Source organism: Equus caballus, chromosome 18 (assembly GCF_041296265.1).
Source record: "Equus caballus isolate H_3958 breed thoroughbred chromosome 18, TB-T2T, whole genome shotgun sequence".
NCBI classification, from domain to species: Eukaryota; Metazoa; Chordata; class Mammalia; order Perissodactyla; family Equidae; genus Equus; species Equus caballus.
The window spans coordinates 48,913,419-48,936,570 of record NC_091701.1 but is presented as its reverse complement, the minus strand read 5'-3'; the positions used below and the strand labels follow the sequence as shown (position 1 = coordinate 48,936,570).

Genomic DNA, 23,152 nt, shown 5'->3' with positions numbered 1-23,152 from the left:
TCTATATCCCCCTATTCCTTTTGGACTTCAAATTTCCCTCTCAGAAAACGTTACCCCCCTGCACAGAGTATTAATACAACCCATATCTTATAAAACAGTTGAAGAAAGGAAATTACAGATTTACATTACCGTGATGCCAAACCATCATTTATTAGCAAAATATAGATTTTTTTGCAAGCTCTTTTGCAAAATATATTGGCATCGTGTTCACTACCATCATATATTCTCCCCTTCGAGGTGCAGAGATCCTTGGTGAAGCACAAACAAAAAGAAGCTGGGAGCCCCAGTTCCTCTATGATGGGGTAAGCCCACTACTGCCTTTCTCTCTTGCTTTTTACTAATAACAGCTCTGGACACAACACAAAAGGCAACTGCCTGAGGACTCTGAAAAGTGAACAAAAAAATGTAAATTGTGGAGAAGAGTCAAAACTTAGAGAAGCTATCTAAAGGAGGTGAATTGCCAGGTTATTTCATTTTATTTTATTCTATTCTCTCAGCTTTGTGCTGGAGCAGGACCCTGTCACAGAGCTCCACAGAGAGCAACAGAGCAGTAGTGCCACAGCGTGAGCAGGTAAATCTCCAAATGAAACCCTGTCTTTCTGGCCAGAGGCACCTGGGAAAAGCACCCTTGCAGGGCAGAGTATGGAGGGAATCATGGAGAGAAGGTGGCAAAGGGAATCCTGCAATTCTCTACATAAACTAACACAATTCCCAGCCTCACCCTGAGCTGTGCATTCATGGGACAGACTCAAAGCAGCATCACAAAGGCTCCAAGAACTGAACTAAGACTGAAACCAGCACCCAAGTCTCAGACTAGAGGCACATGCATGGGACAGAAAGCAAGTTGCATAGCAAAGGCTTTGAAAAGTGAACTAATATTAGAACGATCACTCACAGAAGGTGAGACAGAAATGCAGTCTGAATCTAACTGCTTTCATTGCCTACAAAAAACAATGTTGTTCAGAAGATTACAATAGGACCCCAAATCTACATAGCATAACATATACAATGTCCAGGATACAATCCAACAACAGCATTTCATATACAAAGAACTAGAAAAATATGAGCAACATTAAGAGAAAAAACAATCAGATTCCAACCCTGAGATGACCCATAGGATACATATTAAAATATCCTCCATAAAGATATGGAATGAATGGAAAGATAGACTTTCTCAGCAGAGAAATAAAAACCAGAAAAATAAGCAAGTGGAAACTGTAGAAATAAAAAATATATCTGAAATAAAAAATTCACTGGAAGGCTCAACAGAAGGACAGAGATGACAGAGGAAAGAGTGAGTGAGCTTGAAGAGTTAGCGAAATTATCCAATCTGAAGAACAAAGAGAAAAGAATTTTCAGAAAAATAAGCAGAGCCTCGGGAGAGCCTGTAGGAGAATATTAAAAACTTGTAGTATTCGTGTCACTGGACTTCCAGAAAAAGAGGAGAAAAAGATTGGCAGAGAAACTATTTGAAAAAATAATGACCAAACACTTCTCAACTGTTAAAAGACAAATTTATCAATGCAAGCTCATAAACTCTAAATAGAATAAGCTCAAAGATAACCACCCTTAGACACATCATAATCAACTGCTTAAAAGCAAAGATAAAGAAAACACAGTCACAGCAGCTAGAGAAAAATGACACATTATAAACAGGGCAACAATAAATTGAATGACTGAGATTTCTCATCAGAAACTAGAGAGACCAGAAGACAGTGGAACAATATCTTTAAAGTGCCAAAAGGAAAAAACGGCCAACCTAGAATTCCATATCCATTGATAATGTCCTCCAGGAAAGAAAACTAAATAATGACATTTTTAGACAAAGGAAAACTATGAGAATTCATTTTTGTCAGATCTACTCTAAAAGAAATGCTAAAGGAAGTGCTTTAGGCTGTAGGCAAATGACACCAGAAAGAAACCTGGATCTTCATCAAGAACAACAACGGAGGGGCTGGCCCCGTGACCGAGTGGTTAAGTTCGCGCGCTCCGCTGCAGGCGGCCCAGTGTTTCGTCGGTTCAAATCCTGGGCGCGGACATGGCACTGCTCATCAGACCACGCTGAGGCAGCGTCCCACATGCCACAACTAGAAGAACCCACAACGAAGAATACACAACTATGTACCGGGGGGCTTTGGGGAGAAAAAGGAAAAAATAAAATCTTTAAAAAAAAAAAAAAAAAAAAAAAAGAACAACAACGGAAATGGTAAAAATCTGGGAAAATACAAAAGGCTACTTTTCCCAAGTTCTTTAAAATGTATACAATTGTTGGAAGCAAAATTATGCCATCATTTAGTAGGGCTTTCAATATATACAGATATAATTCATATCATCACTATAACATAAAAGTGAGTGGGGGAGGATAAAGAAACCTATGTTTTCGTAAGGTTTGTACATTTTACTTGAAGTAGTACAATACTAACTCTAAGCAGACTATGAAAGTTTAGGTATGTAGATTGTAACCCTCAAGCATCCAGCAAAAAAAATTTTTTTCAAAGAGACAGATCCAAAAAGCCAATAGATAAATGAAAATGGAATATTAAAAGGATAGATTCAAATTATCCAAAAGAAGACAGGAAAGGAGGGAAAGAGGAACAAATAATAGAGGGGACACACAGAAAACAAACAATAAAATAGCATATCCAAATCCAATCATATCAATAATTATATTAAATGTAAAGGATCTAAAACACCCATGTAAATACAAAGACTGTCAGAATTTTTCAAAATAATAAGAACCAATTATATGCTGCCCACAAGAAACTCATTTTAAATACAAAGACCTAGATAGCTAAAAGTAAAGGATGGAGCCAGCCCTGATGGCCTGGAGGTTAAAGTCTAGTACACTCCACTTTGGTGGCCCAGATTCAGTTCCCAGGTGCAAAACCACACCACCCATCTGTTAGTAGCCATGCTGCGGCAGTGGCTCACAAAGAAGGACTCACAACTAAAATATACAACTATGTACTGGGGCTTGGGGGGCAAAGAAAGACAGGAAGACTGGCAACAGATGTTAGCTCAGAGCAAATCTTTCCCAGCAAAAAAAAGAACACAAAAAAGCCAAGACCTTACTTATAAAAAAGAAAGCAAAGGACGAAAAAAGTATCCCATGTATACAATAATCAAAAGAAAACTAGATAGCTATATTAATTTCAACCAGTCTCCTAATCTTGCCTCTCCTAATCTCTAACCCCTCGATTAACATATTTACTTACAGAGGCTATTCCCTCATTACTCATACAACCATGTCCAAAGTATTAAGCTGTGTCTGTCAATGATTTACAAAATATATCAGCATACCCCTGCCTTTTTTGAACTTACCATCTAAGAGAGACAACATTAATGCAACAGCTTATTAATATATATATTTGATATAAATATCAAATAGATCTAAGATACATGTTTGGAAAAGGTGCTAAGTTCCCTATGTACACAGAAGATTTCATAGGCTTTAAGAATGGCTTGGGATTCTCACTAAAGTTACAATTTAGGTGGTTTAGAAAATGCTGGGGAAGAGAAAACCCATACAAGAAGCTTGAGAAAAAAACATTTTCAGAAGCAACTAAATGTAGATTTTGAGTAAGCAAGCCTAAAGCAAGGATAAGGCTGTATAAAACATAGACAGATAAGCCTCTTAAAATTTTATAGACTTACAAAGATTAGCAACAGTATTAAGTGGATCATGTCTATCACTGCATCTTACGTTATAAGGATGAAATAATGTTTTGGGGTTTATCCCTGATAGATGTCCTTCCAATCAATATTTTGTACCTAGACATTCTCACTGTGAAATTACAGCCTTACAGGCACCCCACCTCCTCTCCAATAGTCACTTTTTAAGGAGATAGGGAGAGGAGAGGAGAGGTGAGGAGAGGAGTGGACAGGAAAAGGAGTGGGAGGAAGGGAGGAGGAGGAAGAGATGATCATGCAAGGGGGTAGGACCTTCTGCAATGGAAATTCATCAACTGTCTAAAACACATGGATCAGGGTCTGCAATGCTAAGTTTTCAGTTATAATTAAAACTAGAACAACAGATTGATCTTTCTAGGAGAAAGTATAAAATGAGGACAGAGAAAAGTAAAGAACTGAACCCTGCCCTCCCCTATGTCATGTGTTTTCACATATATTTTGTGATCTGATTTTTAAAAACATCAACAATAACTCTGCTCTCTGTAAGAGGAGTACTATTTCTATTTTACAAATGAGGCAACAGACAGACAAAAAGAACTTTATCGATATAGGCATCCCTCACTTTTATGATGCAGTTCATTCCTGGAAACCACACTGAAAAAATCACTAAGTGAACTGTATAGAATTTATTAAATTCATTTACTAGAATAGGTTTGACTTTAACAATGAAAGCTAGTGACAAATAAGTGGATAAAGACAAAGAGAAGTAAAATACCAGTTCTTCCTTTCACTACATCACAAGGAGTGTTCGGAGGAGAGAAATGCTAACTACACAAACAAGCAGGGACTGTCACCAATAATGGATATAAATACTGACCTGCACTATAAGGAGGATGGACAGGAGGAGAGACCCAAAGCAACTGCTACAAATTTGCAGTTAAAAATCAAGGCGGTAGAGAGCCCAGAAATAGATCCCCACAAATAGAGTACACTGATCTTTGACAAAGGAGCAAAGCCAATACAACAGAGAAGAGATATCTTTTCAACCAATGGTTCTGGAACTGGACATCCACATGCAAGGGGAAAAAATGAATCTAGACACAGACCTGACACTTATAACAAAAATTAACTCAAAATGGATCATAGACTTAAATGTAAAATGCAGAAATTACAAAACTTCTAGAAGAAATCATATGAGAAAATTTAGGTGACCTTTAGTTTAGTAGTGACTTTTTAGATACAATATCAAAAACACAATGGACTTCGTTAACATTAAAAAACCTCTGCTCTGCAAAAGACACTGTTAAGAGAATGAAATGACAAGCCACAGACAGAGAGGAAATGTTTGCAAAACACGTATCTGACAAAAAATTGGTATGCGAGATGTACAATAAATTCTTAAAACTCAACAATCAGAAAACAACCCAATTAAAGAATGGACAAAAGATGTGAACAGACACCTCACCAAAAATGATAGATAGATCACAAATGAGCACATGAAAAGATTGTCATCAACATATGTCATTAAAGAATTGCAAATTAAAACAATGAGAGACCACTACACACCTATTAGAATGGCTAAAATCCGAAACACTAATAACACTGGCGCTGCTAATGCAGGTGAGGATGTGGTACAGAAACTCTCATCGATCGCCAGTGGGAATACAAAATGGTACAGCCACTTGGGAAGACCGTTTGGTAGTTTCTTATAAAACTAAACATGTTATAAGTCAATTATATCTCAAAAAAGCTGGAAAAAACAAAATCACTATATCATCCTAGACTGGATACTGTGCTAGAGAAAAAAATGCATGGACACTAAGGCCAGAGTGAGGTTAATTCATAGACTGGAATACAGACAGTGGATTGGATAGAGATGAGGGTTTGTTTGTTTGTTTGATAACTGTACTTATTGTTTAGGAGAGTGTCCTTATTCTTAAGAGGTGATTAGGTTCAGGAAAAAAATGAGTAATACACATATACATACATAAAGCAGGAGACGAAGCCAACAGAAGACAATTTAGGTGAACCTGCATGAGGAGCACCACACAGGTGTTCCCTGTGCTGTTCTTACAACTTGAAATTATTTCCAAATAAAAACTTTTTTAAAGTTTACAAAAAAAAAAGGAGGAAACAAATGCATATTGGTAAGTGAAATAAGGCTATACACTGTTTAGTTCCAGCTACATGACATTCTGGAAAAGGCAAAACTATGAAGACAGAAAACAGACCACTGATGCTAAGGATTCAGGGTGAGGGAGGGACGAACAGGTGGAGATGGAGTACAGGGCATTTTCAGGGCAATGAAAGTGCTCTCTATGATACCATAATGGGAGACACATGTCATTACACCTTTGTCAAAAGGTACAGAATGTACGAAACAAAGAGTGAACCCTAATATAGACTATGACTTTAGTTAATAATAATGTATCAATACTGGCTCATCAATTATAACAAAAGTACAGTACTAGAAGATGCTAATAATAGGGAAAACTGCAAGGGGGTGAGGGGAGGATGAGGAGATATATGGGAACTCTGTACTTTCCATTCACGTTCGTGTAAATATAAAACTGCTCAAAAAATCAAATCTATTCTTTTTTTTTTAAGCAAGACAGTGTGTCATTTTTTTGTGGTTTTGGTTCATGCTTATGGGTCAAGATTTTTAAATGGCACCAAAGGATATGTTCATTTCCTCCAGTTTCATAAGCCTTAACTGTATTATGAGGCAAACAGCTGAAATAGAAAACCACCTAATGAGAGCCTGCCTATCATTCTCTACATCTTCTTTTCTCATTAACTTCCAATACGCCTAGTTGTTCATTTGTTTATTGCCATAAGAAAATACATTCTATTCCACTGTGAGCAGTCACGAAGCATTATTTCAGCCCCCCCAAGGATGTATCTGTGGAAAATAGCCCTCTTTTCACGTCCCCTAAAGCTGGAGCCAGGGCAGCTTCTGATGACTCTCCACCGTGGCCAGAAATACCAATTTATGAGTCCTTAAATGGAAACGCCTCAAAAGAGAGATATTTGGGGTTAAAAGACACCAAAGCCCCTGTTCTTATCTGAAGGAAAAAAGCCCTTACATACACTTACCTTGAAAAATACGTGAGTACAAATTCTCCCCCAAAACATCATCAAAAAGTAGTTAAGCATTTCAGCTGTTAAGGAGATTGCTCCATTCAGGAAGATTAACGATTATGAGTCTGCAAAGGAACCTATCACCTTACTGATGTGGTTAAAGCAGAGAGTTGTTTTCTTCTCTGCCTCTTAAGATTTGTAAAAAGCCTAGTACTGAAAACAGCAGCACTTCTGTTGTGTTAAATGACATGTAGGATTTTCTCCTGATTGTGTTTTTAATAAGCAGGGCCTAACTTATAGCTTTAAACAATATTTTGAATGCACGGACATATTCTGGACCAGTGGTTCTCAGAGTGTCTTCCCTGGGTCAGTGGTACCAGCATTACTAACAAAACTGTCAGAAATGCAATTCTAATCCAAATCTACGGAATCAGAAATTCTAGGGGTGGGACCCAGCCATCTGTTCTCACAAGCCTTCCAGGCAACTCTGATGCCCAATGAAGTTTGAAAGCCATGGTTCTAGAAGTCCGTCACTATGGAAACAAGTCTTCCTTTCTCTAAGTTGACTGGAACCAATTATTTAGTTAAGCGTGTCTCAGGGAGCTCCACGTGTTCATAATACTCTAAGGGCTGGTTAAGACTCTCACCTTTTGATCCCTGCCTCTCTACCATGCAAGGATGAGACCTTCATGTGTTCCCTAAGACAAGAGGAAGACTCACATCCAGTGCCAACTCTGAACCAACATACAAAGAAGTCTGTTTTCTCAGTGAAAAAAAAAAAAATCAAAGTTTCCCTCTCCAAAGGGCTTGGCCTTTCTTTTTCTTTCTTTCTTTTCTTTTTTTTTTTGAGGAAGATTAGCCCTGAGCTAACTGCTGCCAATCTCCCTCTTATTGCTGAGGAATACTGGCCCTGAGCTAACATCCATGCCCATCTTCCTCTACTTTATATGTGGGACGCCTACCACAGCATGGCATGCCAAGCGTGCAATGTCCACACCCAGGATCCGAACCGGCGAACCCCGGGCTGCTGAAGCAGAATGTGCGAACTTAACCGCTGCACCACTGGGCCGGCCCCTTGGCCTTTCTTGATAATCACAATACCTCCATCTTATATTGGATAACAATTTTCAGTTTACAGAACACCTCCAGATACATTATGTAATTTAGCTGCCACAATAACCCTACGAGACAGGTTCTCCAGTCCCCGCAACATTTTGCAGAGGATGAAGCTGAAGCTCAGAGAACTCTAAGTAACCAGCTACCAGTCCAAGATCAGCCAACCAGTAACTAACAGAGCCTCCACCGTTGATGCCAAGCGTAATGCTCTAAGCGGTCTTCGTAAAAGAAACATTAGCTACACGATCTTGGATGAATTATTGAACCTCCATAAGCCTCATTTCCACATCCATAAAATAGAAGTGAAAGTCGTACCTACTTCACAGAGTTTATGTGAGGATTACATGAGCTAATCCACGTAAGGCTCTAAGAACAGTGCCTGGCACCTAGCACACCTGCAATAAATGCTACTGATCCTGACACCACGACCACTCCAGCTATTGCAAGACTGCAGCCACACTACTGCTCCAGGGAACTGGGCATTTTTTAACCTATTACCGTTTTCCTTTACTTTTGCCTTCAGACTTCTTATACTGTCCAGACCATCACGTTAAGTGTTTATAAAACAGACATGATCCCATCATCTATTAGGCTATGGTGGGGTTTACAACAGATGAAAACATCAAAAAACTTCATAATATCTGGAAATTTTGTCAGCAGCTATTCCAATCATCGGGCAGTTTTGTTTTTATTTCAATTCAAAGATTAGCTCTTACAAAGATAAACCCGATAATTACATCAAATATACATAGCCTTCATCCCCGAGAGCTTCTTGAGATCCAAGGAAAACAGAAGGCTTAAATAAGGCTGGCAAACTGAAAAGCTGGCTTCGGCTCCTTGCCACTAAAGTGACCAAAGATAGTCTTGAGTCTCCTGTTGTATAAATGAAAAACACAAACTCTTCTCGGAACAAATCCTTCCATATATGCCTGATTGCAACCCTTTGAAGTTGACACAGCTGAAATCAGATTTTTTGCATGAATTATGCACTACAGCAGAACAGAAGGAAGACTACTCAGAATATGACTCATCGTGCAGAAGAAAGCTAAAGGCACAACATGTACTGTGAATCTTCTGGGAAGCCAACATTTCTGAACTAGGTGAGAGGCACATGGTGGGGGATTATTTCAGGGGTTACTTCAGCTTCGGGAGGTGCAGCAGCAAAGCCCCTTGAGCCAACAACTTCAACAACTGCACAGGCTCACTCATTTGTCTTTTAGTGGCTTCTCTCCCACTGACTTCCAAGTCCATTGATTTAATCCACCATAACTAATTATTTAAATCCAGAGAGCAAATGAGAAATTAACATTCATTTTCATTCATTTCAATTGTCAACATAAACCTAACAAAAGATTCTCTAAGTCCAAACTTAAAACCTCATTTAATTTTTTTCCCTAAAACACTATGATTCAAATTTAAATGCCATAATTTATTTCAACACTTGTATGCTCCAACTATGAATTCTACAGATCAAAATTGTTAATATTTATGGGATCTCTAAGGCCTCCATAAAAGAATTTTTGAGTGTCTTTGAAAAATGTTTTCGGGGCTGGCCTGGTGGAGCAGCAATTACATTTGAAGTTTCTGCTTCTCGGCGGCCCAGGGTTCACTGGTTCGGATCCCGGGTGTGGACATGGCACCGCTTGGCAAAAGCCATGCTGTGGTAGGTGTCCCACATATAAAACACAGGAAGATGGGCATGGATGTTAGCTCAGGGCCAGTCTTCCTCAGCAGGAAAAAAAAAAAAAAGAGGAAGATTGGCAGTAGTTAGTTCAGGGCTAATCTTCCAAAAAAAAAAAAAGAAAGAAAGAAAGAAAACTGCTGTCAATGATTCCTCTAAGCTTATTCAAAAATTCAACCTAAGCTTAAATTCTTGTTTTCTAATAGGAAATAACCTCTAAACCAAAACTACTTCTAAATCAAATGTATTCATGCTGGTACTATTTCAAACTCATGAAGACCCAAGACAATAAACGTTCCTATTTACATATGAATGGCTTATTAGCTCAATAAGTAAACCCATATTTGGGGGAAACAACTGGTCTTTCATCTTGGCCATGATTTCAATGTTATTCCTACTTATATAACACACTAAGCATTTATTTCTCAACACTAAAGTCAAAAGCAAAATTAGTTTGTGAGACTATGAAGCAAAGCTATGGGAGTTAGAGAGCTGTATGATATCCAGCTATATGAAAGCCAGCTTTGGACCAAGAGCTAATGATGATGGGTCAGGAATTACTTAGGAGTTAACTTATTCACTCCATTCAGCATTTACATCTAGAAACTCCAACCAGCTACAGTTGATCCCACCTGACCAGCCTATCAAAAAACTCCTGAGTAAAGGCAAAAATAGTTGGTCAGAGGCCGGCCCCATGGCTGAGTGGTTAAGTTCACGCACTACATTTTGGCAGCCTGGGGTTTCACCTGCTTACATCCTGGGCGCAGACATGGCACTGCTCGTCAGGCCACGCTGAGGTGGCATCCCACATGCACAGCCAGAAGGACCGACAACTGGAAGATACAACTATGTGCTGGGGAGCTTTGGGGAGAAGTAGGAAAAAAAAAAAAAAGATTGGCAAATGTTAGCTCAGGTGACAATCTTTAAAAAAATAGTTGATCAATTACAAAGTTGCTTGATGTTGATGGCTTATAACTCTCTCTCTTTCAAACCACGAGCTATCCCAAGACAGGATCCCCACTTCAGGCACCTCTCAAAGTGGGATTCAGGTTAGTGCTCAGCTTCTGCTGAAGTGATGTTTCATTCCTACATGCTTTCTGCTACATACCATCAGTGAGCCTGGCCTTCTAACCACTTGCTTTTGCCTATGATATATGTGGTCCTTATTCTTGCCTGTCTTTTTGGCATGGAATCCACACCCTACCCAGGACTTCTAATACAGGCACTATGTCCCCAACCAATGCAGGCTTAGCTGAGGGTTCCCACTTTCCCTTATATTCTGACTTTGATGTATATCTACTCTGTTAAGGATGACTTTCCCCAGTCCTAGCTTCTCACCCTAAATTTACTGGCCCACACCCCAACATCACACAGTTGAAGCTGTGCCTGTGAGTCAGAGGAGAGTATCTGGCTCTGAAAAAACTCAGAGAACAAAAGCTCAAAACTGTTTCCGTCCCTCCAAGCTCACGCACCCTTTATCCCACACTTGGCTGAGGGCCCAGACATCAGTCCTCAGGCACATAGGTGGCTTTGGATGCGTACCTAAGCAAATGTAATCTTAAAAGGTTAATGAAAAACACAGGACAGAGAGTTAACATATCTGTTTTCTGATTCTACATCTACCACTAAGATCACACCACTATGTGATCCTGGGTGAGTCATTAACCCTCTAGATCTGCTTTCTCAACCGTAAAATTAAAGGGTGTTGTAATCTCAAAGTTCTCTTCCAGCTATGAAATTCTATTATTGTTCTCTGCAAAAGTAACTGCCAAATGAATTCTCAGATATGTTTAAAGGCTTAAGATCCTATCTACTGTTACTCATGTCATTTCTCTCCTCCATTAGGATGGACAATTGAAACTCGATTACCTACTCTAAGACAAAGACTATGGGGAAGATTCCCATAGAAACTTCTCTTCTACTGGCATAGCTGAGTGAGCAATTCATTGCCCTCACTGATTAAAACATTCTGAAAGATGCATCCGTATCGACTTCTCTTACAAGTTTAACAAAGCAGAACCCATCAGCTGAGTACCTACTATGGGCCAGGGATTTAGTTAAGCATTTTACTGCATTACGTCCAATCCTCACTATCTGAAAGGTTAATAAGATCTCCATCTCACAGGATCAAAGACATTCTTTAACTTATCCAGTGTCACAGCTCCAATAAATGGTGGTGGTAGAATTCAAATGCTTGATCCATGCTTTGGGCTGACCCACTAGTGAAGATCTGAGGGAGCATTTAACACCTCCGTTTGGGTCGGGGTAATCACAGCACACTAGCTGCCTGTCACACCATGTTCATACCATAAAGCCTTCCACTGCATTTAACAGTGCTTACATGTTCCCTTCTCAAAAGATAGGGAGGAATAGATTCTCCTAGGAATGGCTTCAAATTTGTCACATGCGAGAAAGGAAAATAAAGTCTATTTTAAAAATTACATATATACACACACACACATATGAAAAAGCATATCTACTTATATTTTAAAAATCTACTTAGAAATAAAAACATGGTGATAACCCTATCATTTGAATAAGTAAACATAAAAATGGAATGAATAAAAATAAAGATTAAAATTAATGGGAAATACAGAAATTGTTTAACTCAGTTTTAAAACCTTGTCTTCTAAAGCTGAAGAGGAATTAGTACTACCAAATAATAAAAGATATTATAAAGTTACAATAATTAAAATAGCCAAAATTCAGTGGACATTTAGTATATGATGGAGGTAGCATTTCAAATCAAAGAGGAAAATATAGAGTATTTAATAAATCACGTCAGCACAAGTGGGTAGCCCATTAAGGGGAAAAAAACAAATCCAGAGTTCTCTTTTCCAACACCAAGATAAATTCAAGATGGATCAAAGATTTAAACATTAAAAAATAAAATAAAATACTAGGAGAGAGATTTTTCATTAAACATGGTAAATAAAGTATGTTTTTAATCTCTAAGTCCTCTTGAAACCCCAATAAAATCACTATAAAGAATAAATGAGGTAAAATTCCAAAAGGACAAAAGACAATACGAACAGATAAGAGATATCACCCAAAATTTTGAAAGATGGAAAGCAGAAGACTGAGTGGTACCTGATCCAGCCAAATGGAGACAGTTGAAGCCTAACCGCCTGCCAACAGCGGAAGTCAAAGAAAGACATCTCACTCTTATGTGCACAAGAACCAGAACCACTTGGCAATCCTGAGAGAGTGTAGCCTCTGATTCAGTAGGTCTGGGGTTAGGCCTGAAGTGTTGCATTTCTAACAAGCTCCCTGGTGATACGGATGGAGGCTGCTGGTCTGGGGTCCACACTTTGAGTAGCGAGGCTTTGGAGTAAAGAATGTCCGAAATGTTCAAGAACTTTAGGCACTAGACACCTCTGGAAGTCAGTGAGCAGAAGGACTGGTCCAAAGACTGTCTAAGAACAGGCAGACCTCCTGATTTGGTCCTTGAAGCAAGGTGACTGCTCTCCCAGCCCCAGCAGAGTGGGGTGGTCTACACCTGGAGAGGCTGAGTCCCAGAGGATCTGACTGACCTCTGGGGGACACTAAGCACAGTGTCCAACAGGGAACTAAGTGATAATCTGCAAACCAAATAGGACCTTAAGGTCCATTTCATTGCTCAGCTCTCAGAATGTGGGCAGCAGGCTCAGAGCCTCAGGCGGGTAAGAGGAGGGTTATTCTCCAAGGAAACTATCTCGAGAAAGTACTCTAAAGGGATAACCTTGATTAATCAGACCACATAAAAATTAAAATCTTCAGTCCAGAAAAAATCATAATTAAAGTCAAATTAAAGACAAATAAAAAACATGCGCAAATATTCACAATATATATGAAAAATAACTAATTTCTTTATTTGTGCATAGAATCTTTATAAAGATTTAACTCAGTTTTAAAACCTTGTCTTCTAAAACTGAATAGCCATTGTGGCATTGCTTTTAATAGCATATGATTAGAAATGAACTAAAGATACACTGATAGGGGATTGGTTAACTAAATTATGACAAATACATTGTATGTAATATATATACTATACATATGTTAAAATTCTACACAACTATTTAAGTAAAAAACAAAGTACAAAAAAGCATACACAGTTTGTAGTAAATAACACTTTAGAGAAATATGTATGTTTGGATATGCAGAGAAAAAGTTCCAGAAAACAGCTGCAAATGGTCATATCTAAGGAAGGAGTTGTCCTTTTCAGTGAATACCATATTTTACCATTTGACAGTTTTTCCACAATAAGAATGTATTGATTTTTTTTAAATCAGTTTCCTTCCCAAGAATTACACAGGGCAAGGTGATGACAGTAGAATGATAAGAAAAAGAGGATTCTAGAAAGGAGCAGTTTATGCAGTGAGATCCTTTTTCTGTCCAAGAATTGGCTTGGGGGAGATGAGCTAACTTCTTTTGCTATTCTTTCTTTCTCTCCCTGAGAAATGGAAATAATAACAATAAAATACAAGTTTATTTTAGTTTATAATTTTAACCCTGTGACATCTACTTTGACCATTTTTTTAACAAACTTCTATCTCATATATTTACCCCATTTCCTACTCTGCCTTAGGCTCACTTAACCAACAGGAATGGTGAGTCTAGGCTTGCGTTCAGAGATGGTAGCTGTCTGCCAAATGTCTGATGTGGAGCCTTGAAGCCACCAAGCTGAGAGACCAAACATGACCCACAGAAGTGTGAACACTCCCACCACACACTATCAGGGGCAGGAGCCAGTAATCTTGAGAAACGTTTGCCTGAAGCAAATGAGTCTAACAACTTGATTTATAAGCCAATGTGCTTTACGTTGATTTTCTAAAGCCAAGAAATATTCCTAATGAATAACTACTTAGCTACTTCTTCTGATCTTATGGTTTTCCTGCTCAAACTCTTGGACACAACTGCCATGAAATACCAGGCAAAATACTGCATATAATCACCCACTCATTTTTCATTTGAGTATCACTTCTAGCCTTATTTTTTAAATATCCATTAAAAGTAATCATTGAATCTAAATATATGATCTTCCTTTACCTTATAATTTTACCAAATCCATAAACAACAAGTTTTCTACAGTTTTGAAGCAATACATTTTGAAAAGAAAGAAAACACTTAATAAATTTCACACGGTTAAATTCATTTTCAAAGAGTTACCTTCAAAAATCCAACCTAGAATGTCTTTATTCTTAGAGGATAGATGTATGTGCAAGAACTTAAGAGTGATGTGTCACAATATCTACAATTTACTTTGCACACACAGAAGAAGAAAAACAAGATAAAATGTTAGCAATCGTTGAATTGAGGTGGCACTTTTTTTAGCTTTTCTGTACATTTGAACATTGTCATAAAAGGAAAAACTTTTTAATATATGCCATTCTGTAGGTATAAGAACATAACTTTTCCCTAAACAGAAAGGCATGATGAGATAATATGATGACTGGGAAGCAGGACAGGGTTGGGAGTCAGCTGTACTGAAGAATAACCTAGTTCTAGATTTAAAATCTTCTCTTGAGTTCTAGATACTTAGTTACCTGTTGAATCTTGGTTACTTGTTACTTGGTGACTTGTTTAACAGAAATTTTCCTACCTTCAGAATAGCTTAATCATAAAGTAACTACTCAGATAATAAATTATTAGGAAACCTCAAACAAGGAGAGATTTCCCTCATTCAAGATGTCTTACGCAAGGTAATAACATTTAATATACCTATAACTGACTTTTATTTGTCATAAAAGAACATATAACAAAACATTCACCATTCCCGTTAGCTAAGGAAGCGTAAGGCAATGAGTTGGAAAGGATGTAAATATATGAGATACATGTTTGTTAAACAAATGGTTGCAGTAAATGTCATAAAGTCCAAAATTATAAATTTGAATGAATTTCTCATTGTATTTTATGATTATTATTCCCATTTCTCAGGTACAGAAAGAGTGGTAAAATGTCTTTTCATGGCAGATATTATTAAATTTCCTTCCTAGCCAGAGCCCCAACCTGCTGTTCTTTGCACAAGTCATCATGTTAAAACAGCTGTTTTCTTTATAGATCAGGACAGTTTGTCCAAATTACATCAAATCTGCAGCAGGTTAAGTAAGGGTGGGGAGGCTTTCTCATTCAGTATTGAGGGGGAGGAATAAACTGCTATAATTTTTCTTAAAAGGCTTTAGCAGTATTTATTAAAATTTTAGTTGGTACATCCACCGACCCAGCAATTCTACTTCTACACGTTAGTTTAGCGAAATATGCCTGAGTACAGAGAAGTCTGTACAAGAATGATGTTATAGCATTGTTTCTAATAGCATGCACAGACAGTTAAATGGACGAAGAAACGTGCAAACAATAGAATTCTGTGCCATCATATGGAAAAGAATAATGTGGGTCTACATCACTGATCTTGGAAAATCTTCAAGACATAATGCTAACTGTGGAAAAAAGTTTCAGAGCAGGACTTAAAGAGTTTATCATTTATGTTTTAAACAAACTTCATATTTCTGTGTGTGTGGGGAGGGTAAATGAACTGAAAAAGTTCTGGAAGAATATACATATCAACTGCTAATATTGGTCACATCTAGGGAAGAAAGTGGGATTAAAGAAACAGTGAAAATGGAAAATTGTTGTGGTTTTTTTGCATAGGGAATTTCCCAATGAGATTATAGACACAGAACACTAGGTAAATTTTTTAATGACTTTAAAAATGAAAGAAGAGGTTTTATAATTTTAAATGTTTAAAATAATTTGAATACTGGTTGTTTGTAGCATAATTAATCATGTTAGACACTGAAATATTTTAAATGTACAAATTAAAATTAATTCATTAGAAATTAACAAATGGTTACTGCTGAGATAATACTGCACCCAAAGAGTCAACGTATATTGTCTTCTTACATCTCCAAGACAACTGGGGGGAAAAAAATCAGAAGCTTCATTTAAAACTAATGTGAAAAACTCACTATCACTAGCACGCATAATTTGGAAGAATATTGTATACCACATCCCTCACAGCTATCAAAAAAGCCCTGGAAAATTTATACCTCAACTCTAGTGTCATTTGAACATTTAAGACTCATATGAAATAGTAGTCATGGCATACTGAAGATTTTATCAATGAAAACATTGTTATTTTTTTTTAAAGATTGGCACCTGAGCTAACAACTGTTGCCAATCTTTTTTTTTTCTGCTTTTTCTCCCCAAATCCCCCAAGTACATAGTTGTATACTTTAGTTGTGGGTCCTTCTAGTTGTGGCATGTGGGACACCACCTCAGCATGGCCTGATGAGCGGTGCCATGTCTGCACCCAGGATCCAAACCAGCGAAACCCTGGGCCGCCAAAGCGGAGCGCGCGAACTTGACCACTCGGCCATGGGGCTGGCCCCAATGAAACATTATTTTTAAAGGAAACCATTCTATTATGCTATGAGTCCAAAAACAATAGGAGATTTTAACAAGATGATTTTAAGGTAGCCTCTCTACAGAAATAAGCAGAAAGTGATCCAATATTTTCTGTGTTTTGGGACTAAAAGGCATGGGGAGGAACCAGTACAACCCATGCATAAAAACTGCAAAAGAATAAGAAACAAAAAGCAAATGAGAAAGAATTACACACAGGAACACAGGAAGACTTCAAACAAAAATTTTAAAGAGGGGCTGGCTTTGGCGGCCCAGGGTTTCGCTGGTTTGGATCCTGGGCGCAGACATGGCACTGCTCATCAAGCCACACTGAGGCAGTGTCCCACATACCACAACTACAAGGACCCACAACCGAAAATACACAACTATGTTCCGGGGGCTTTGGGGAGAAAAAGGAAAAAAATAAAAATAAATAAAATCTTTAAAAATTTTAAAGAAATTGCAGGGCACATGATCATTTAAAAAAAAATGTCAAAGAGATAGTACGATTCAGAAAAGTGATTATAAAACTGAAAAAAAGAAATCGAAAACAGAGATAGCAGTAGAAGAGAAGGGAAAGATAAAAAAAAGAAAGATTAAAGCACCATTAACAGCAACAGAATAAACATGAGTGAAAAAGACAGCTGGTAGACAGACTTGAGGAAAATTAATAAAACTACATAAAAAAATTATTAAAATGAGTATAGAAAAGATGATGGAAATGAAAGGCAGACTAAAGAAATCTAACATACATATAATTGGTATGCCTGAAGAGACAAGAACAAATGGAACAGAAGACATATCCAAAGATGAAACAGAAGAAAACTTTTCTTAAATAAGAAAAATTTTGATTAAAAGATACGTTTTTAAGGTGAGTATAATTTTAAGACTATGAAACACAGTAAGCCTTTAAGATACTATTTTCACAACTAATACAGTATTTCTATATCACAAATACTTAGTCTTCAAAATACACGACTTCTTCAAATCCAAAGTATATGATAGCTACTATTCCCTTGTCCCAAACTATGCATCTTCTCAGATCTACATTCAAGGAACAGGATACAGAAGCGTTTCAACAAACCTATAAACCCACCCCCTGCTTAACATCCTTAATTTGTTTAAAATTAAAAAAAGATGTAAAGACATTGTATTTTTGTCCCTTTATTAATGCCTATCCTTATAAAACATTCTCACTAATTAAATAAGATGGGAAAGAAAATGGGCGTTTTGACTATGGTTCTTTCTCTCATTCACTTTCTCACATCCTTTTCCCATTCCTTTCTAAATAATTTCTTTAATTTATTAAATTTTATAGCCCCATACTAATAAAATTTTGTATATAAACACACACATGCATATCCAAGCATGTGCACAAACTTAACACAAAGAGAAGAAAGACAGTTCCAAGTACCAGAGCTTATGTTTTCCTCCATAAGGAACCAACGACCTTAAGTGGAATAAAAGGTTCTACTGTATAGCTTAGGAGTTAAAGTTGGCTTTCATCTTCACATTGCAAATAATTCTTCCTTAATTTATAAAAATGAGTAAAAACTAATAAGGGGGAAGGTTCTGGGGTGCTAGGAATGTTCTGTTTCCTGATCTGGGTTCTGATTAGTGAATACCTGGGTGTATTCACTTTGTTGTGATAAATCAACGAGCAATATGTTTAAGTTTACTTTTGTGCATGTTTCTCTATGTATGCTACACATACAGAATACAAAGTTTACCTTAGAAAAATAAAGCACTTTTCTAACAATGCCATATAAATGTTTGTTAAGCAAGTGAGGACTACACATTTGAGTGTTGGGTTTATAGCAAATACCCATGAGGGTCCACCAAGATGGAATTTTAAGCCAAACTCAGGGTTCCATACTCCCCTTTGTTGTTCACACATTGCAGAGAGTCAGTCTCTCTCTCTCTCTCTCTCTAGCTCTCACTCTTAGTCTCTCTACAAATCTAAACACTGAGCCTCAGGACCAAAAGACTGCATTTAGTTTCACCTGCAAAGTTAAGTATAATCTGTGTCAACTTTCAAAACGTATCATCATACACTATTTACTTTAGCAGTTCCCATTCAGAGCAGCTTCCTAACTCTTTTAGGCTGGCTTTTAAAATAGGGCAGTTAAAAGTTTCCAGCAGCTAAGTGCATCCAATTCAGAAAAGCTTTAGACAATTTGAAAGGACTGAATTCCTTAGATTTGACCCCTGAGTAAAGAATTAGACATTGGCTGGAAAATGGAATGGGGACTGATGGAGAGAAGGGCTCACCAGGTTTGGTTCTGCTTTTAATGCAACATTTTTATCTCAGGTTCAACCCTGAAAAAGGGAAAAACTGTTTCACAAACAATAAACTTTTGTTTTACAATTGTGGAACTTATTAACCAAATGTATTTCTTTTTATTTTTATCAGGAAAAAAGTCTAAAACCACGAAGTCACTTTTGAAAACAGAAAGAATGTTTATTCCATATTATTTATTACGTATTTCTTAAACACTAAAAAATTAAAGTTAGCCAGGTGTGAGGTGACTGCTCTTATTGACTATCCTTCTAAGTGGATTTGGCCCAAACTCACTATTGCCCTGGGAAACGTGAGGAATAACAGAACAGCTGGTGACCAGGGCTCAGGGCCAAACGGTAAGGGTGTCAGCCAATCAGAAGATTCAGTTCACCTAGGCTACTTTGCATTTGAAGACAGAGTAGAGTCTGAACAACAGGCAGAGGTAAACAGACGTGGAAGCACTAAGCAAAAAGGAGCCAGTAGTTAAAAGGAGTGATAAGCCATGGTCTTAAACTGGTGACTAGTTGCCTTCTGCCCGATCCTATATGGCTTGACTCTGTGCCAAGGTTTGGACAGACAAGGTGTGGCGGGGTGGGGCACGGCCCTGGTACTGACATTGGCAAGCCTGGCTGCCTGCTTAGCGACCCGTAGCTACAGCCTGCCTCTGAGGGAGGCAGCGTCAGGGCCCTGGAACTTCCTAACTCTTCTCTTGTTCACCTCAAAGATATAGTCTGCTGCAATGTTTATTTCAGGAGCCCAGTTCTTTCACACAGACCACAGGTACCTAACACTAGCAAAAGTAAGCTTTACACATTGTAAAACTCAACAAAACCATGAACATAAAATACATACACTGAAAACCACTTGACCACCTGAACACTCCTCAGAAATAACTGGGTAACAACCACCATCTGTATTTCTATTCTTGTTCGCTCCCCAGTCCCTTTACAGTTCTGCAAGCAGCCATGTAAGGGTGGATGCTTAACACGCACTGGGAGAAAGTGGAAGGAAAACCAAACGGTGTGTATGGTCTCAGTAACACAGGACAAACGTGCTCAGGAGGAATTACCACGCCAAGAACTGGCCTTGGGTATCTACAGAATGAGTTCCGCCCTCAGGAGCTCCAACCCACACTTAATGGGGAGCCCTTCAATCACCTTTAAGAAAAGCCATGAGATATAGTACATTGACAGGGGCAGGCAACTCATCTCCATCTCCCAGGAAGCTTCTTTCCACAACCACCCTCATTCACCTTAGAGGCAGAGTAGCCATATTTATTGAGAAAACATCCCTGGCTGGTGACCAGACCAATGTGGGTTTAACAGGGTGAACAATCAGGTGGGCTAACCAACTGTTCCAGTTTTTCCTGGACTGAGCGTTTCCCAGACAGTCCCAGATAAACAGGGGCCAGTTGGTCCCTCTACATTAGCTCTTCACAGCAGTGTTCCACAGCAACCAGACTCTGCCAGGACCGGTAGGTGGCACAGGGCAAGTCACTTCAACGCTATAGGCTTCAGAGTCCTAATATATAGAATGGGAGGTGGAGACTCTTAGCACTAAGTATTTCTCAAAGTGCGGTTTTCAGAACATCTGTGCCCTGAAAAGGCGTCTGGCAGTGGTATCCCAGGAGGTCGGGGGAGGGGTGGTGGAAGAAGCAGTGTGCCCTGCTGAGAAGGCGTATTCTTTTCCCTCTAACAATTCTATATTTAGAATCGGCTTCACATGGTGCTAACAAAAAGCACACCAACTTTTAGTCAATTTCGTTGTTGTTTTTTAACCTACAGGTAACACACCCCCTTACTCCACGCACCCAGGGCAGACTCTCCCACCATTATCCCCACTTTGGTACATCGCTGGTGTCTGACGCATGATGGACTATATATTTTTGAAAGAATGAGTTTTCAATTTCCTTTCTAAGTAGAAAGTCTATGACTCTGTTAAACTATAACAATTAAAACAGAGGCAGTTTTTGGTAATTTGTCATTCTACAGCATTGTGGTTTCATCTCTGCCTTACTTCCTCATTTAAAAGACAACCCACCACAAATGTCAGATGTCCTTTATTGATGCCTTAAAAAATTAACAAACTTATTAAATTATTTACATGGCAAACTACTTACAAATTATATTTAAGCTGTGCAGAGCTGGAAAAGTGCCTAAAGTTTTTGAAGCAGGTGCAAATCCTCTCTGAACTAATTTGGCAAGGCTAAGTTAGCTACATTCACACCAACGGAAGTTCAAATTTGGGGGTGTAGATTTGTTTCTCTTAAGAAAAAAATACATATATTTATTATTTTCTGCTAATTTTGAATGTCTGCATCATCATAAATACGATCCCAAGGACGCTAGACTAAATTTCTTTTTACTTAAGGATCAAATTAACACTATCCACTAGGCTTAAAATTCTGAAAAATCAATAAATGTCAATCTCAAGGCTTTCCTTTTTCTGGGAGGCTCATATTAGAAAAAATATTTCTGAGCTGTCTAAATATTAACATACAATCTCAACAAAGAGCACTATATGAGTGTCAAGTGGACAGGGCCCAGTTCCTCACTAAGCAGCTAGGGTTGTCTTCTGCCAACTACAATTGAAAGAACCAGAATTTTCCTTGGAGGGAAAAAAAAGAGGGAGACAGAGACAGAAGAGGAGGAGGATAACAGGACAAGTAGAACTCAAAGGACTACACCGGCAGGCCCAACCAGCGAAAAGCAGGAAGGCGGTCTGTCCTACATGTTCATGACATAAAGGTAATGCTAGCAAAAGGTTTCTGAAGTCCAAGGGTAAAGTTTCCTTTCTGGAAATCAAGATTCCAACAAACACTCAGAAAGCGATTGTGTGTGTGTGCGGGGGGGTGGGGGGGGGGGGAGTGTGCCTTGAAGAAACCTGAAGAGTAACTAATCACCGTGCCCATGAACTAGACATTGCCCTAAACACATGCAAGCATTATCTCATCTAATCCTCACAACTACCTTATGAGTGTCTGATGAAAACTGAGCACAGGGAGATTAGGCAATTTGCTCCTAGATCTGTGACTAGTAAGTGGCATGGCCAGAATTCAGTCCAGGTCTTAAATCAATATAAATGGCACATGTGATATTTGCCATTACTAGTGATTGACTACCCAATCAATTTTCCCTTGGGACTACATGCAGTAAAAAAGGACCATCAGGGCCTGACGGAGTGGTGGGAGATAGATCGGGATATTTGCCTAAGGCATCCCTCCACGGAAAGGCAGCTTCCTGGAGAGAACTCTACCTGGTGGAAGACCATCTTCCTGGGCTCTCTCCAAAGGCACAGCCTCCAGAGGAGGCTTCAGGCTCCATTTGGTACACAGCTTCCCATCACTTGTCTAAAATCCCACCATTAGAAATAGTTTTCTGCCACCAAATGCAAGCAAGTCTCTGGCCTACAATCCACATCACTATTAACAGTTGAGAAAAAAAGGCTTAGCAGCATTCTCCTCCCTAAATAGGCATGGTACTAAAGAGTTTAGGGCTTCAATGCCCGTCTAAAATTCTAAATATTTACTCTTCAACAGAACAAGTAAATCCTCCAGTTCTAGGATCAAAAATATAAACAGGTCCTACTCCCTCCACAAGCTGCACTTTCTCCCCACCCCTCCACACACACCTCCAACACATCAAATCACATTAAATAACACAATATTATTTCTCAAGTAGGTGCTAAATACTGTACTATGGTATCAATTATTTTTTATACAAAATGTATTTTTAAGCACCAGTGTTTATTGCGTCCCCTTTAAATATGTTTTTGCACACAGTCCTCCAACACCACACAGTAGGCATATTCCCCATTTTACAAGTGAGGACACCAAATTTCAGAGAGTACGCTGTCCACTACTGTATAGCTGATAAAGGGCAGGGTTTCGATTTAAACCCAGGTTCCAAAGTCCTTCTGATACCCCATCCGTTTTCCTTTTAATTCTAGTTAGGAATATACATTTATAATTAATTACAATAAAT

The 23,152-nt window shown here is 38.4% G+C and overlaps 1 protein-coding gene across 3 annotated transcripts in view; it reads right to left on the bottom strand.

Moving 5' to 3' along the window:
* Window positions 1–23,152, bottom strand: part of CERS6 (ceramide synthase 6) — a 303,793-nt gene that overhangs the window by 269,889 nt on the left and 10,752 nt on the right. Inside the window, exon 1 of one of the 3 annotated variants that reach the window (XM_070240590.1) lies at window positions 6,727–7,243. The gene's annotated coding sequence lies outside the window, so the exon portion shown is untranslated. 3 annotated transcript variants of the gene reach the window in all.